This window comes from Meleagris gallopavo, chromosome 8 (genome assembly GCF_000146605.3).
Source record: "Meleagris gallopavo isolate NT-WF06-2002-E0010 breed Aviagen turkey brand Nicholas breeding stock chromosome 8, Turkey_5.1, whole genome shotgun sequence".
Taxonomy (NCBI): domain Eukaryota; kingdom Metazoa; phylum Chordata; class Aves; order Galliformes; family Phasianidae; genus Meleagris; species Meleagris gallopavo.
Genome location: NC_015018.2, coordinates 18,494,452 through 18,511,423, shown reverse-complemented (window position 1 = coordinate 18,511,423; position 16,972 = coordinate 18,494,452).

The window sequence follows — 16,972 nt, the reverse complement described above, 5'->3', positions numbered from 1 at the left end:
CCAATGCATAAGTTGTCTTCAAAATGTTACCCTCTAATCTGTAACACATCCCATGTTGTTTTACTAAGCTATGTGTCTGTAGCGAGTGTTCGAAATTTACAGTTTCAGTTAGTTGTAGACACTAGGGGTGTTTGTTTTTTTTTTCTCAATTCTTCTTGCTATGCAATATATGTAACTCACTGTGTGCTCTCAGACTCTAGCCCTGGACTCTGGCAGCCTTATTCTTTCCAAGAAATAGACCATCAGCTATGGCATTTTGGTAATATGAGTTAGGTCTTTCTGCTTATTACGGAATAATAATTTGCAGACTGAGGAGGAGAGGCTAGAATTGAAGTCACACAAGGTCATTTCTTACTGCATTGAAAATAGAGCTTAAGTTTTAAAGACAACTTAAGAGAATTGTAGGCCACTTATCTGCATTGATTTACAGAAAGGCTATCTACCTATAAGTTTGAATGTGGTGGTTGCAAAATAGGAGGGTGTTCCTTATTTCTGAAGTCATTTGTTCCAGCAAGTCAAAGATCCCTGTTTGGATGAAGATTTGACTGCTGGCAGTCGTCGTGATTGGTGCCACGTCTCAAAGAGTTCAGTGTTTCTTGTAGATGCAGCGGGAGCTGCTGGGCAAGAGGGGTCCTGGATCCTCAGGAGATTCTTAAAAGCAGTTTTTTGCTGTGTGGGGAGAAAAACAGAATTTGCTTTTTGGGGAAAAGCCAGATGTATATTTGATAAATGGCTAATACAGCGCTTAATTTCCAATTAAAACCATATTTCTGTTTTTTAAGGCTGATTAGCAAGGCTTTAATGCAAAACAAGGATCATGCAGGTTTCCACAGAGGGTAAAGAAAACTTTACCTCCAGGCCCTTCCACGTGGGAGATGAGTGGGCTGTGAGTGTGGATGGAGGACACCTGTACCTCCAAACGCTATGCAGGCATCACAGCATTTGTGTCCAGACCCATGTTCTGAGAGGTTCCAGGCCTCATTTGCCTTTGTAGTGATATCAGGTAAAAAAAAAAAAAATGACCAGGATGTTTTCCCTTCTTTGTGTTTACCATGTTTCACAAAGAGGCTTGAAGATGTCTGCTGCTAGGATAGATGGGGCTTTCAGGTGTCCTGACCTGAACACTATAGACTGTACCAGCCTTGGGTAATGAAGTTGGCCATGGAATTTAACAATGATTTGTACTTAAGAATTATTCTCACAGAATCCATTTGTCTTTCATTGCATGTCACTTGCCTCCAAAAATATTATTTTGGAGGCTTTGTTGGACCAGTAAACATGGCTTTTAGTTGGAGGTTCCTTCAGGCTTCCTGCTTGGGGTTAAGACACACTTTTGCTATTCCCCTCTCATCAAATATTTAGGTCCTCAGCTGGGTGTGCTGTAGAGATGATGTATGCCCCGTGCCCAGGAACTGAATAGGATTTCTTTTCAGTGGAATGGAAAAGAAAAGAAGAATGAAGCACTGGGGAATTGTATGCCGTTGTGCAAACAATTGCTTGGCATAAAAGCAAAGCCCAGATACTCTCACCAGCTCCAGTTTGCGGCTGGAAAGCAAGCTGGAGAGTCAGGTTCATTACATGGGGGATTCTGCTTGAGTATCAGCCCCAGCTCAGCATGGTAATGTCAAGGAAGAGTGAAGCATCATCAGGTCCAAGTTACAATCCATTAGAGTTGCTCATAACATTCTACAATGAGTGCAGTGAGACCGGAGTTGAAATGAGGAGGAAGTTGGAGGTGGGGGGATTTTCTGTCTTTTGAGGTTTTATGAACCTTGCAAACTGCTTTATGGCTTCACAAAGCTAGCTAAGTCTGTGAACAATTTTTCTGTAATTTAAACCTTTTTCTTTCCAGGGCCATTCATATTACTAATGAAAATAATGTGAGAAAATGAGTTAAATCTTAAGGTGTCCTGGATAGAATAGAACATTCCATCAGGCTCTCTTGAACAGCAGAAAACGCATACACTGCCTTTATTTGTTGGCTGATGTGATGGCTGCAGTGTTTCCAGTTGCACACTTATTTTTCAGTAGCTTTCATTCTCTTCTGCATTTTTTTTTCCCTTCAAGTTTGTTTCCTAAAGAGACAAAGGTTATGAAATAATCCACTTGCACCTGCACAGGTTTCTTTTGGTCTGTAGGAAACTTGGTGTCATTAGCCCACGGAGTTATCTAGGCTTTTGCTTTCCTGAACATATCTGTAAAGAAGTATGTAGCCCTGTAACATCCGTGAACAAATCAAACTGGCAATCCAGGCAGCAGTGAAACTAGATCAGTGTTTGTTATTCCTCAGTCATAAGAGAAATATGGAGTTTGTTTAGCAAATTGAAACATCCCAAATTATCATCAGACCTGTGATCATTCTGAATTCTTGGATTTTTTTTTATTGGTAGTTACTGAAGCCAAACAGGACCAGACTGAGTCTGTTTGGCTGGAAATGCTGCTGCTGTCTGATTGTGCTCCTGGAAATATCAGACTTGGCTTTGCTTTAAGGAAAGCTGAAGGCAGAGGCCGTGTGTTATCAGCTGATCCTACTCCTTGAGGGAAAGCAAGGTAATTCATCTGGCCCAGGGCTTTGTGTGTCCTCCTCACATTCACAGCTGAAGCAGGCATGTGACTCCCAGTTCCTTTCCCTGTCCTGTCTCTGGTATCAACAGGTTCCCTCATACACAGTGTTTCAGACCGTGGCATATTGTGGTCACACAACTTTTGCCTTTGTACAGAGGCTGAAAACAATAGTATGGATGATACCATGTGTTTTGGTACAAGCCTGCTCCCTTAGTGAGCACACCAGATCCTGGGTATAGGTCAGACCCTGTGGCATTTGTCTTCCCATATGGTTAAGGTAAGGTAGTAGGTAGGCAGTGTGGCAAACATTTGTTCTGATAGGACACTGTTCTTGCCAAAATCACAAGAGGAGGCTATCAAAAGAGTAGGACAAGCAAGGGAGAGTTTTGTGGCTTTGTTCAGGCCTTTTATGGGGAGGAAGGTAGGGAGGAGTGAAGAAGCTGGGCTTGATCCATTACAGACTACCTGCATTCCTTCCCCAGGGCTGGTGCTTCACAGCACAATTCCCTTTTGCTCTCTTATCAGCAGAGGAATGGTGTTTTATTACTGGTTTGCTGCTGGCTGCTCACCAAGCACCTCTGAGGCAGGAATCGTCACTCAAGCTAAATTAAAGAGCACTCAAGTACGTATAGAAGTAGGAAAAACAAACTGTCAGGAACTGAATCCAGAACTCCTGCTGCTGAGATCTGCCTGGGTGACGTGAGACTTTTCTCCCACTCCTAACCAAGTGCTTTTTCTTCAGATGAAGATTGGGTTTCTAGAGCTGCTAAAATAAATTAGGTACCGTTTTTCTTTAGACTGAAATATATATTGTCAAAATTCGGGGTTTCTGGGGTTTCCTCGGACTGCATCACTAATACTTTTTATATTCTTGACTAGGTCAGTTAATTTGCAGTAGGTATCATCCTTCATGCAGTAATCCCTGCTCACAGCTCAGTGATGCTGCAGGCTCTAGAGAAGATATGCAGAGTTCTTCAAGCTTGGATGCGACAAATGGTGGAGGCCAGAGAAGTGGTATTTTTGTGGGTATTAAGATATGATCTGATGTGGTAAGGCTTTTGGAGTCCTTCCTCAGAAAGGGCATCTCAAGTACTTTCGAAACAACTGCTCCCCACTCTGAATATTTTTCTTTTGATGAAAATCTTATTCAACGGCTTCAGCTTTCCTTCAGGATAACAGTTAAGATGTGAGATGGCTGAAACACCGTAGAGACTCATGCAGCTTTTGTTCTGCTTGGTGTAACCACCCCACAGTTTACATTTATCCTTCTGTTGTCAGGGATGTTGACCCCAAATCTCTCGAGCTGTCACTGCCTTGTCTCGTTTTACTTGGTGTGAAAGCAGGTACCTGCAGGAAGCAGGTCTGTCTGCATCATGAAAAAAACTGAAACTTTGTGCTTCCCAACAGTTACAAACTTTAGGTTACCTGGGAAAATGTATATTTATAGTTTTGCCAACAGTTGCTAAAAAAAGCGTATCTGAAAAGAGTAGATTTTGCCAAAAAAAGAAGTTTTTTCAAGACAATTTTATGTTAAAATCAGCAACCTGGAAAATAAGTGACTAGAGAGAGGGAGAATGCACATAAGGAAAGAACATGGGGAGTTGTGGATTGTCTTTGGGTAGAACTCATTAACGTCCCTGTTGATGTGGGCCCTGATATCACAGAGCCTCAGTGGCGGGCAGAGGAAGCCCGTTCTGCCTCCAGGCATTGTCTAACCCAAAGCTTTGGAGACAGTCATTTAAATATCTGTGGCTTTCGAGCACTTGTTCTTCATGGCCTCCAGTGAACTTCTTCAGTAAACCAGTCCTGACGCTGACCTGTGTCCCTGAACCACAAGAAACACCAGCTGCCAACTGTCTGCAGCATGGAAGTGCCCTGTAAGTGGAACACCAAGGTCTGCGGCCACTGAGTCTGGGTGCAGACTCAGAGGCACAAGACCCCTCTGCTGACACTGTGGGCTCTGCGGCTGGTGAGGCTTTAGGGTTATGTGCTGCTGGAGAACAGAGGAAATTTTATGAACATTGCTATCAGGTTCTCAGTACTTTTGGTGAGCTGCTGAATAATGCAGGATAAATATCCAGGGGCAACATCAATCATCACAACCAAAACTCTCTGAATTCCCCTAGCCCTGTGTTCTCTGAGAGCAGTGATACACTCCTACTATTGTTCAAGTCCTTGCTCAGCTCCTGATCTGTTTTCAATTTGCTGATAACTGTCATTTATTTTTTTTATGTTGATGCAACAGCAAGCTCTCTGCAATCGTCTTGCTCCATCTCTTCTGTTGGTGATATGCTCCTCTGAGCAGCATCTTGATCTCACTGCGTACGTGTACATGCAGGGAAGGAGCACTGTGGGGTGGGTGGCAGGGGTGATTTTTGTCTTAAGACATCTTCTCAAATCCTTGCTAATATGATTGATGGTGTTTATGACGCAGTAAGTCTGGCCTATGCACAGATCACAGGCAGTGAGGACTGAAAACCCTTTGGCAGGAGTATCTTGGGCTACACAAACGTGTGAGACGCAAACATCCACGAGTCCTACTGCTGAGCTATGCAGGTCAAAAGCTGACTGTCACCTGGTATAGAGTAACAAGTCTGTGCTCTTTTTCCAATAACCACATGTGCTGTATATTCTCAACTATGTAGCACTTTGCAGCTCCTGCTGCCTCCAAGCTTGAATGTGGCTTGCTGCTTGCTGCTGTTTCTAAACCTTAGTCATCATCCCTCGTTCCCAGCTCCTGCTCACCTTGAGTAGACCTTACAGGTTACTTTCCCCAAATTCATTTGGTTGCTTTTTCCTCATGTGACCCTTTGCTTGTTCTAGTATTCTCTATGTTTTAAAAGCTGCTTTAGATACACCTGTGTTTTGTCTCATCGTCTCTTGGTTACAACCATCAATTACGTTTTATCTGAGAATTTATTTGCTATTTATTTTACATCCCCAAAGCATGTACTGTTTTTGTGGTGACAGATTAAATTAATAAAAGCAGATTCTGAGAGCACAGTAGAGTCTAATAAGCTTCATAGGGTGCTTTGGAATACTGCCATAGTTGAACAAGAAACCTGAATAACCAGTGATGGATAATGGGCCTGAATGTGCTGGGGGCAGGACAGTGTCCAATGTTTGATGACATTTGAATTCCTTTTAGCTCATCCTTCCAGAACGGACTGAATCCAAAAGGATAAGATTTCTCAAGGAAGAAATTTTAGCAAAGATTTTTATTATTGAACTAAGTAATGGGCTGCAGAATTATGAATGTGACTCACCATAATGAAGTATTACAAACACTTTTTCATGCTCCATGTGGCTCAGGGAGTCTAACAGCTTTGAGAAATTTGGTATTCAGAGCCAAGCTGTATCGAAAACTATAGAAGAAAGCATACTAGGCATATGTATTCATAGTCACTTGTGTGTATGTTATATATTTATCAATTTTTATCTGCAAAGCTTACTCATTCAATTTGTGCCCAGCTACTCCAGGAAGGGACAGCTGACCAGAGGATGGAATGCTGTCCCTTCACAGAGGTCATTTTAAGCTTCCCTGTGGCTGAAGAAGCCAGGAGTGCTGAGATTTTCCTGGGGCTAAAGCTGATGTGAAAAATCAGAATCATTACAGTCTTGTAGTGCTGGAATGAGCCTGCAGAGATCTCCTTCATCACTCTACTAGGCAAGCAGCCTACATGTTTACTAGAAATAACTCTTCTGCCAAAGTATTAAAAAAAAAAAAAAAAAATCCTTCCTTAGGTAACCTGCTGCAATGCTTAACTATGCTAATAGTTGGAAAGCTTTCTTAATATCTCTTTTAAACCCACCTTGTCTCAATTAAAACAGGTTGTTTCTTCTCTTGCTCTCAGTAAACACGGACAGCAATTGATCACCTTATCCCTGACCTTTTAAATGTAAGAAGATTGCTATCACGTCTCTCCTTAGTCTTTTCTTTTGTAGACTAAACAAATCTACTTCCTTCATCTATTCTTCCTGGGCCCTATTTTTCTATGCCTTGATCATTCTTATTACCGTCCTTTGGATTTTTTCCAGTTCCCTACATCTCTTTAATTGTGGTGCCCCGAAATGAGCATAGTATTCCAGAAGAGTGAAATCACTGCTTGTGTTATATACACCTGACACTTATGATAATACATCTTAGAGGGCAATTTGTCTTGTTTGCAATAACACCACACAGTCGTCTCATTGAGTTTGACTTGATCCTGCTGTGCAGTGCAGTTACTTTTTCAGTCAGTGCACAGTTATCAATCATCTCTTGTTTCTGCGCTAGATTTCTCCTTGTGACAATAATACATTGTACTTGAGCTTATTACATTTCCTGTTCCTTAGGACCATCTCTCCAATTATCAAAGCTGTTTTTCTGACGATAGTCTGTCTTTTCTGAAATAGTCTGCCACTCCTTCCTTTGAGGAGTGGCAGACTATCTCAGTTTGTGATCCTTTGCAGAGTTTAAAGCTGAGATCTTTTGGCTGATATTCAGGAAGCCAGGATAGAGCTATTTGTTTAGAGAGAAGGAAAATGGTTGAGATTTATAATAGGTAAAAATGTTTTTTCTCCATCCACTTAGACATAAGCATTTAAGCAGCTTCTGTTTGTGGTGTCCTTTCATTCATGAGTTATTAAAAACAGTTTCTTTCAGCTGTGTGTTGCAGTTGTATGATAGGCATCATGTAAAAATAAATAATAAAATTGCTCATATCTTATTGTTATTTTCTCAAAGATTTGTTTCCTTTTCTAGTCTTTATGGAAGTACAGATGTTTTGTATTTTCAGGCCCAAAGTGAGATCAGTTTTCCACATAATTTCTATTTATGGAAAAGGCTCATTTTTTATTTTATTTTGATTTTTTATTTGAAAAGCAGCTACTACAAAGGAGTCCCATCAGCCCCGAGAGAAGGGACCTGAGAACTGTGTTTTCAAAAAAGAAATCCAGGCAGATCTGCAACTTCTCCTTGTTTCTGTTGTGCATAGGAAGCTCACAGTGATAGTCTGCCCCAGAGAAGTCCAGTTCCCTGAAATTCCTGTTACTCTCAATCACTAGTTTTCTCTGTGTGCAGCCTCCTAGTATATTTTCCTTTCCTCCTTAATCTCTGTCTCCTACTAACAGCCCTCTTTCCTACACTGCACATTTATTTAGCAGATGATAATGGAATTCACAAAATTAGTGGGAAGACACTTAACGTTGTCAGGTGATGGAAAAGGGATTTCCTTGCTCTCATCCTTACAAATTTCTGTTCCAGAAAGCTCTGTGAGCATCGTGTGAAGATGAACCTATTCCTACAGTATGTTTCCCTAGCGGTGTGCTGGCTGACATCACTCTGACCAGCAGTTCTAGCAAGGTTCTTGTCTGCCTGGCTGTCAAAAGACAACTTGAGTGTTTTCAGCAAATCAGCTTCAATAGCCTCACCATTTCATCTGTGTAAGGCTGTTAGTCCCCAGGTAACTATCGAGACAAACTGCAATCACCTCCTGTCTGCTGAGCCATAAATCCTTATTTGCAGTCTCTGTCTTGCTGGAGTCAGGCTGCAGATCTCCCATGATATGGTCATCAGCTGCAGGATCAGATCATGTGGGGAAAGCTGTCAGATTTCTAGTACTTCTAAGAGAGGATATCAAGTTTTTTTCTTCTTTTTTTGAAAACTGTTCCCTCCCACCTAGATTTTATCTGTCTGGACACAAGAGCTCCCAGAGCACGTTCTCTGTCCAAAGAGTCAGTGCAGTGTAGGAATAGAGTCATCATGGATGATTTTACAAGCTGGGGACTCATTAGTTTTTGACCTGGATTATGAATCCCAGATGTTTCTCAGCTCTGCTACATCATGACTAGGTGAAGGGCAGCTGAAGGTGCTAGGGTGGGCAGCTGGGATGATTACCAGGGCAGCATAGAGCCTTTGTACATCTCCAGCTTCCTGGGATAGAGATAGCTGGATCTGCACAGGTATAGAACTGCAGTCTAATGTGGAGGCGTTGCAGTGATTTAAGTCCTTAGCCTTGAAATTCAACATTGAAGGGATTCCAAAGGTGCTATATTTAAGGGGACAGAGGAAGAACTGGTGTACTACAGAGTTTCTCCATTAAGCTCAGGAGAGCTGCATACCCCCGGACAGTCTGTGTGTTATTCTCCTCTCAAATACTTCTATTTGATTTGTTCTGCATTGGAGATTTCCAAATGTGCTCTCCAGCAGGATGGACTTGCTTGCTGCTCTGCTGTTTCAGAGCATGAGATTTCTTGTCTCGCCTCCTGGGTGCATCTGTTTCATGGCTGGCTGTGATACTCACTTTAGAGGAGGTCATCTTTATATATAAAAAGTCTAAGCAATCTCTGGAGCTTTCATGATCCGCTCCTGCTGGTGTTCTCATCTACCCAGCTTTGGTTTCTTCGTTCCAGTCCCATGGATCTCAACTTTTTCCTGCTCTGTGGTAGCCTTCAACTGAAATGACGTAGGGCTTCAACTCATCCCTTCTATGCTTACACACTTGTCAGCCTACAGATCGTACAGATCCCTCAAGTGATTGTGTGGTGTATTTGGCTGGCTGACTTGACTAATTTTGCGTTCAAGTAGTAATGGTATTTGGTCAGCCTCTGGACTTGATTCACGAGTGGAAGAAAGGCAGTCCAGGACAGTGTGGCCTTTGTCACTCTCATATCCAAGGATATCTTGGCTCACACATAGCTGAGAAAGCTTACATTACCCCCAGTAACTGAGTTATTCCATCTTGGCTCATCCTCCTCCTTCAGGGGCAGACTAATGTAGGCAGCTCCCTTTCCCTGCCAGGGAACATCCATCCTGGGGTATGCATGTGAGATGCAATTGTTATCTGCTCTGCCTAATCACTGCAAACCACATACATTTTGGAGGCGCTGGGGGAGCCTGTTGTACTAGTCAAGATGAATTAGGAGGATGTCACGATGATCTCTGTGCATAATAAGGAGAAAGAAACAGGCTGGGAAACATTGGACAAATGAAAAAAGAGAGTAATCAAGGAGAAAAACTAGTTTTGGGCAGAGATACTCAGCCTGGCTGCCTTCCCTGTGGGCTTGTTCCATTAACATTTGGATATTCAGCAAAAGCTCTCTTTGCAGGGGAAAGGAGATAAGCAGAAATGCACTGATGTTTAGTTTAAAAGTAACAGAGCTCCAGGTTTTGAGTACATTCTGGCTGGCTTCATCCTCCCCTCTTGATGAAATATTCTGGCTCTGCAGTACCAAATATGTAAGTGAGCCTGGGACATGCCTGGGTTCCTGGTGTACATGCAGTTCTGCTCCCTTCATCTGATTTCATCCAGATGTTTTTATTATTTTTATTCTTATTATTGAATTATGCTGCTATTAATAGTTTGGAAGTAGGGTTGCTTCTCTGAAGATCAACTAGATGCAAAACTAGCACTGTCTTTTGTTTCCAGTGCTGGCCTCTTTCTTCACCTATTTACCATTATGGTATTATAAGATCATTTTCAAAACAGGGAAAATATCAACCCTTTCTCATGAGTTGAGTCTGGAAGGCTGCTACCTGATCATGTAAGTGAAATCAGTGTGTTGATTTGCTGGGTGGAGGTCAGAGTGTTCAACATCTTTTTGAAGTGAACCTTGCCTTCAATTACTCTCCTTGGTTTGCAATATGCTCAGTGGTTTGGCTTCACTCAGTGTTAGAAGTTCACAAACAAAGAAAATGTGCTAATATGATTCTTCTCATATACAGTTTCACTGACTTTTTCAAGCTTTGGGGCATGTTTGGAGGGATGTTGCCTCTTTGGAAAAGGCTAGCTGCCCCTGGAACTTCTGCTGCAGAAGGAACTCTGCAGGATTCATGCCAAAGCCCAAGTGTGGCATACTGTTCTGAAGTCACGGGGAGGCAGGATGCAAATATCAGTTTGGTTTTGCAGGTGAGGCCACTCCATGTCATATCTGAGATGTAACCAGCATTAAACACTGGATCCATTACTACATCTAAATTAGTGTCCTGGCTCTTCAGTTGTACGGTGCATCTGCAACTCCTTTTGAGTTAAGGCTGGTACCCTAATGTTTGAGTGCCTATGTGACTGCAATCATCTGCTACCAATCTGTTTGGAGAAACCAACCATGAGCCAAGCCTCTAGGGATTGTACTATCTGGTGCTATGAGAAGTGGACTTGATGATCTAGCTAGTCCTTTCCAGGCCCACATTCCTCTGGTTTTGAAGTGGGAAACATGAAACTGAATGATTCCTGAGCACCATGTTAGTTTTGGCTTTACATGGTAGCATGCACCTCCTGAGAACCATTTACGACATGAGAAATCTTTCTTTTTTCCTTAATGATAAAACTTAAACATTTTGCTCAACAGTGATTTAATGAGAAGAATATTCCCACTGTCAAGGTCTGATGCTAATAATAGACAGATGGCTGGTAGTTTGAAAAGCAGTAAATACAGTATTTGCTATTTAAATAAAACCAAACATTTTTAGCTTGAAAAAAATAGAAGTGCTTATTCCAGAGTCAGGTTGTAAGTGAATTGGCAGTAAATGCAACCTAGAGATGAGATGAGTTTCTACTGCAGAAGTGCTGAAAATTTAAGGACAGTGAAGCTCTGGAACAGTTTCCACAGGGAAGTGGTAGATGTCCCACCCCTGGAGATATGCGAGGTCAGGCTGGATGGGGCTCTGAGCAACCTGATCAATCTCCCTTGTACATTGCAGGGGATTTGTACTAAATGACCTTTAATAGTTCCAACTCAAATGGTTCTATGGTTCTGTGGAGATGTGTAGTGTAAAATGGTGCATCTACTCTTGAGTGGATTACATACGTTGAAAAAAAGGAATTAGAAAGGAGCTTGATGAAGGGCAGGAGCAAAGCAGCAATAGGAAACAGCAGAAACAACAAAAAACGACTTTATTCTGAGAGAGTTCCGCTAAATTCAGATTTATGTAGTAGTTATATTTGGTATTCTCAATTGTTATAAAAAAAGTCACTGAGCACTATGTCCCTATAGGTGGTTTGGCAGGCTAGTGAGGCCAGGTGCACATCTGAGTGCTGTTAGATGTCTGCCAATGTCTCTGCTCTGTTCTTTTGGAGTAACCAACTCAGCCAGTCTGACAACAGGAATGTTTCAGAACGTGGGTTGTAGGGTGGCTTGGAAGTGGCATCTTGAGGTATTTGTAACTTACAATGGCTACCTCTGTGTTTCAGTTACTTATATTCCATCATTCTTAGGATTAGTTCTCAGTGCCTGAATCATTCCTGGCAGTCCTAAATCCCAGATTATTTTTTTTTTCTCCACATTATTATCTCTAATGTCTCAGGCTCTGAGATGTAAAAGCACAATCTCCATGGGGGAGCCTAGTAATTTCAGTGCTTAGGATCTACACCAGCAAGAATTTCCAACAGAGCAGGAAATTCCCTGGCCTTTTCCACTGCTACTTGCTGCCTGGAACAAAGCAAGAAAAACAGAGCGGGTCTGCATTGCTGTTCTTCTTCAGAGATGTGTCCTGCTGTCTAATAGTCATGATAAAGCAGTCCCATGTGAGGATAGTGTCGTTAAACCATTTTCCAGATGAGCTCTGGAGAAAGACACAACAATTAAAAGTTCTATTCTGTTCTTGCATGCAAGAAAAGGGCAGGAGCTTTTCATGGCCACAGAAAGCTCAAAGTGCAAAAATGTAAAGCACCAGAGCAATTTCATGGCTACTCTTTGGACTAACAGCTATTGATTAACTGAGCCCAAATTAAACTGAATTCCCACACTGGGGAAGAAACGGTGGAAAATACTGCATTGGAAAGAGCTGACTGAGGCAGAGCAAGAAACACAACTACCTATGTGCATTTATTATTTATTAAAAAAAAAAGAGGAAAACTTCTACAACTGCACTGTCTTGCTTATAACCATATGAAAGAATAACAGAGGGAAGATTCAGAGAGGCAAGAGAAAAAGCAGCCTGTGAGAGATCTGTGTGCAATCTCTTCGTAAGAGAATTTTTGTAGTAAAATATCTTTCAGCACTTGATAAGGAAAAGAATTTGATTTTGAAAATAATAGTAATGATTAATCCTTATAAGGAACAGATTTCATATTTAGCCAATTTAAAAAAAAGAAATAATCAATGTTCCTTTACTCTAGAGAAGATGGAAAGACTCCTGAGAGCTTATTATCATCAACTGAAATAAGGAACTGCAAAATACTGTCATTTTATACCTGTTTCAGTTTGAAAATTGGACTGAACATGATAAAAGCATGACATCTACTGAGAACTTTTCAGAGGAGAAATTGTATCTAAGCAGTGTAGTCTGAGGGAAGATAGTGAATTTATAGCTTGTCAAGGAAAACATTTCATTCTTAGCTTACAGTGAAAATCCTCAGTTTAACAAGGGATCTGTGACTGGTTCTCCAACAAACCAATAATGCAAAACCATAAGCAAGATAGTTGCAACTTTGTGATGGTAAGTTAGAGTATCTGTGGGGATACTCTAGATACAAGTTGTCAATCCAGAGCCATCTGGTAGAGTCTGGATGTAGCTGGATCAGAATGTGTGGATAGAAAAGGAGGAGTTTTGTAAGATATTCTTTGATCCACAGATCAATTTTTGGCTTCCATGTTTTTCCTTATGGATATGAATCATGAAATATTCCAAGTAAACCACAAAAATAGCCTCATCAGCAGAGGCACTGCCAACATGAATATGGGTTGTGCAGTGATGCTGTGCATCTCTAAGGCTTCCTGGTACCCATTCACATCTCTGGAGTGGTAACACTGCACTTGCTATGGCTGGGAACTGGCTTTTCCTAGCTGCTGTGTGCACACATTTCCAGAATTTAGTTGTACAGTTTGAAAGTGTACATAAATTACAGTGGAGGCAGAGAGCAATTGACAGGTATGGGGAAAAGGGAGAAAGAACCTATTGTATGAGCAGCAGACAGCTCTGCTGACTTGGAAAATATATTATGCCGTGGAAGTGCAAAACAGAGGGGCTGTGGAATTTGTTCTCAATTCACCATGAAAAACCCTGGACTGGGGCGACCGTCCATTTGATGCGGGTGGTCCTTAATGCGTGTCATAACTTACACTTAAGGCATATGCAATCCCTTGAAATTCCCTTCTTAGGAGGATCATTAAAACAGTGCTGCATGTGGAGCTCACTGGAGGTTTCTGCAAAGCTCCCTCATTGTCAGACATAAACACATCCTATTATTCTAGCTTAGGTCAGAGTTCAATGACTCCCCAAAGCTTAGTTCAATCCTAAGCTGATCTTGCTACAATCGGGGTGGGCAAAATTGAAGTATTTCCAACACAGCTACTTTCCTTTGACTGTTCTACTTAACAATCAGGAGCAAACCTGACTCCTCAGTCTGTCGGCTAATGCACAGCTTATCAGTGAAATCATCCTTACTCATCCTCAGGCTGTTTTCTGAAGGATTTTGCAGGCATCAATGAAGATTCCTGTTTCTTTATGGGAGCTTCCAGGACTATCATTAGTCTCATCTTCAAGAACAGGAATTGGAAGTAAAAAGACTTCATGCGGAGAATCCTTGTTAGCAAAAGAAATAGATCACAGATGTGCCTTTGCATGTCAGCTACCAAGGCAGAACCCAGCCCCTCGCTGCACCCCACAGAGCGTGGCCTCCTGCTTGGGCCCAGCTGTCAGCACTGTGCTGCTGCTGCGTATGGCATGCAATGCTCCTGGCAGCTGCACATGGAGGGGTGCATCAGGGAAGTTAGTGGGGTTGTCCACTTCCGCTGTGTTTTAGACCTTACTCCTATCTCTGAACAGCAATGCACCTGGTCTGTGCACCATAGCGGTTTTGTAGGGCTTGCTCCCTGAACACCAAACATGCTTTCCATGCTATTTGTTTCTTGCTTGTGAGAATGGGAGAGAAGACACCTGGCTTAGGGAGCTCTCCAAAGGGGATCCTTTCCTCCCACCCTGCTACAACTCACTACCACTTCTCAGTAGTGCTGGTGTCCTGTGCAGCTGGTGGACAAGGAAGAAATCCTCTGCTGAAATGAATGATTTGGAGTTGCAGAAGGACCTTAGACCCCAGAGAGATCTATGCTATATGAGCTAGGGAGGAGGCACTGTATCCTGCCACTGGGAAAGGAATGCCAAAGGTTTTACTTAGTGCCTTAGCTCTCCCAGCAAGAAGTAATGCCACCACTTCGGTCTTCCTAATGAGAGCAGTTTCTTAGTAAGAACAGGTGAGAAACGTTTTGGCCATAGCTGCAGACCAGAGATTTCAGTGCCAAATAAACAACAGAAGAAAAAAACATAGCAAAAAAAGTCTGACCACAGAATGCAAATAGAATAATAACAGTTCTTTTCAGACACTCAGTAAAAACTAGACCAGGTGCTTGGGGAGAAAGCTTAGTTATTTGACCTAAACTTACAATGCACATCAGCATTCATTTCTCCTTTTTATTATTCCCTCTCCCTTCTTTTTGTCTACTGTTCCTGCTGAAGAACATTGAAGCGAAGCTAAAAATTAAGTCAATTAGCTCTCCCTGAAAACTTAAATAACAATTTCCATGAAACTTCCCAAAAAAATGAACTAGAATTTTCCGTTCTATGATACGAAATTTACTCTTCTGGAAGCTTCTGCTTTAGTTAATAGCAACTATACAGTTAAATAATTTCCACCAGTGAGAAATTCTGCCCAAAGCATCTAGGATAAGACACCAGTGTGGGTGAGCCTGCAGCCAGATTCACAGGCAGCAGCTCTGCTTTGAGTACAGAGTGCTATCAAGGTATATGAGGCATCTTGTGTGCTTAGATCAGCAGAAGATCAGAATAGTGATTAACACTGAGGGTTAGATGGCTGGAGGTGGCCCTCAGTATCATTTTATTTCTGCCAGTATTTAACAGAGAGAAATTGATAGAGGCAATGAATGGACAGAAATTGTGCCGTAGTTATTTCTGATACTGTTAGAGCTAACTTGGCTGCTTGGGGTTTGAGTTATTTTCATGACTCGAGCATCTAAACCATGGTGGCCCACTGCTGTGGGAGTGTCACCCATTACACCACCCTCAGTGAGACCATTGTTATTATTGATGTCTGCTGTTTATTTGTAGTTGAAGGGAAGGGGAACGTGTGTCTCCACACTGCAGTGCAGCTTGTCTATGCAGCTCTCCAGTCCCTGCCACATTTCCAGGGCCCTTTCCCTGCCCAGGGACTTGACTAGCAGTCAGCTTTACTGTCTGAAATATCACCCCCATCCCTCACCCAAAGCTTCCTGTGCTGACTAAAATATTAAGGAGGACAAACAATATCTGTAGATGTTTGTTTATTTGTAGGGTCATGTATTCATGCCTGGTTTAGACTCATCCTTCTGAGGAATTTCAACTATTTTCCTGAAAATCGAAGGGACTTTTATAGCCCTGGTGGGAAGGGAAGGCCTGTGGTGGATATTGGGCTCATCCGTTGCAGGATGGCCAGGACCATAAGGATTACTCTGCAATGACACCTAAATGTGTAGTTGGACAAAGCAGGGCACATTGATGGTATGAGTAGAGACCTGTGGGAGAAAGGAAATGAGTGGAAACTGGGATGTTAAGAGCTTACTGCAGAAAGGAGTGGATTGGCCCATGGCCATCGGAGAGGTTAGTGGAGAAGTATGGAGAGGTACTGCTCTGCTCCTTCCTTTGCCTGTTCAGGCAGCAGTGGGGTTCTCTAGAGATATTTATCTTCCCTTTAACTGAAGTTCCTGGCCTCTGCTAGAAGCTGTTTGGGAACTTCCTTCTGATGTGTGTCTGTATTGGGCTCTCTCTTTCCCATCACAAGATTCTTCAGCCACAGGCTGTGAGAAGAAAAAGTGAGCTATTTGCATCATGAGATAATTATTTTTAAACCCTTTGTGGCAATAATTAATGTTCACCCTGGGTCTCACTGACAGCTGGGCCTCCCTCAGGAAGCCAGGCTGGTTGGTAGGGCAGAGGATGCAGGGGAAAAATGGGGTGTCAGGAGTTGGAGCTGTGAGGTACCTCCTGCCAGTGCTTGCAGTTAGGAAGCTTCCATCTAGATCTTGGGAAGCACCTGGGCTTCTGCTAACTGTGAGATTTCAGGACAGACATGTCACATAGTGGATGTATAATCAGGCTCAAGTTCACACCCACTGCTGGCCCTTATAAAGGCAGGGAAGTGGAGATGCTCAACCGTTTCTACAAAAAAATATTTTCATTTAAGAAAACATAAAATGGCTTAGGTGGGAAAGGACCTTAAAGATCATCTAGTTCCAACCCTATGCTGTGGGCAGGGCTGCCAAACACCAGATCAGGCTGCCCAGAATCCCATCCAAACTGGCCCTGAATGCCTCCAGAGATGGATGCCGTGACCCTTCCCAGATTTCCAGTGTTGGATCACATTTGGCTTTGTGTGTTTGCAATCAAAGCTTTAAAAAGTACAGTTAAAACAACAACAACAAAAAAACAAAAAGCAAA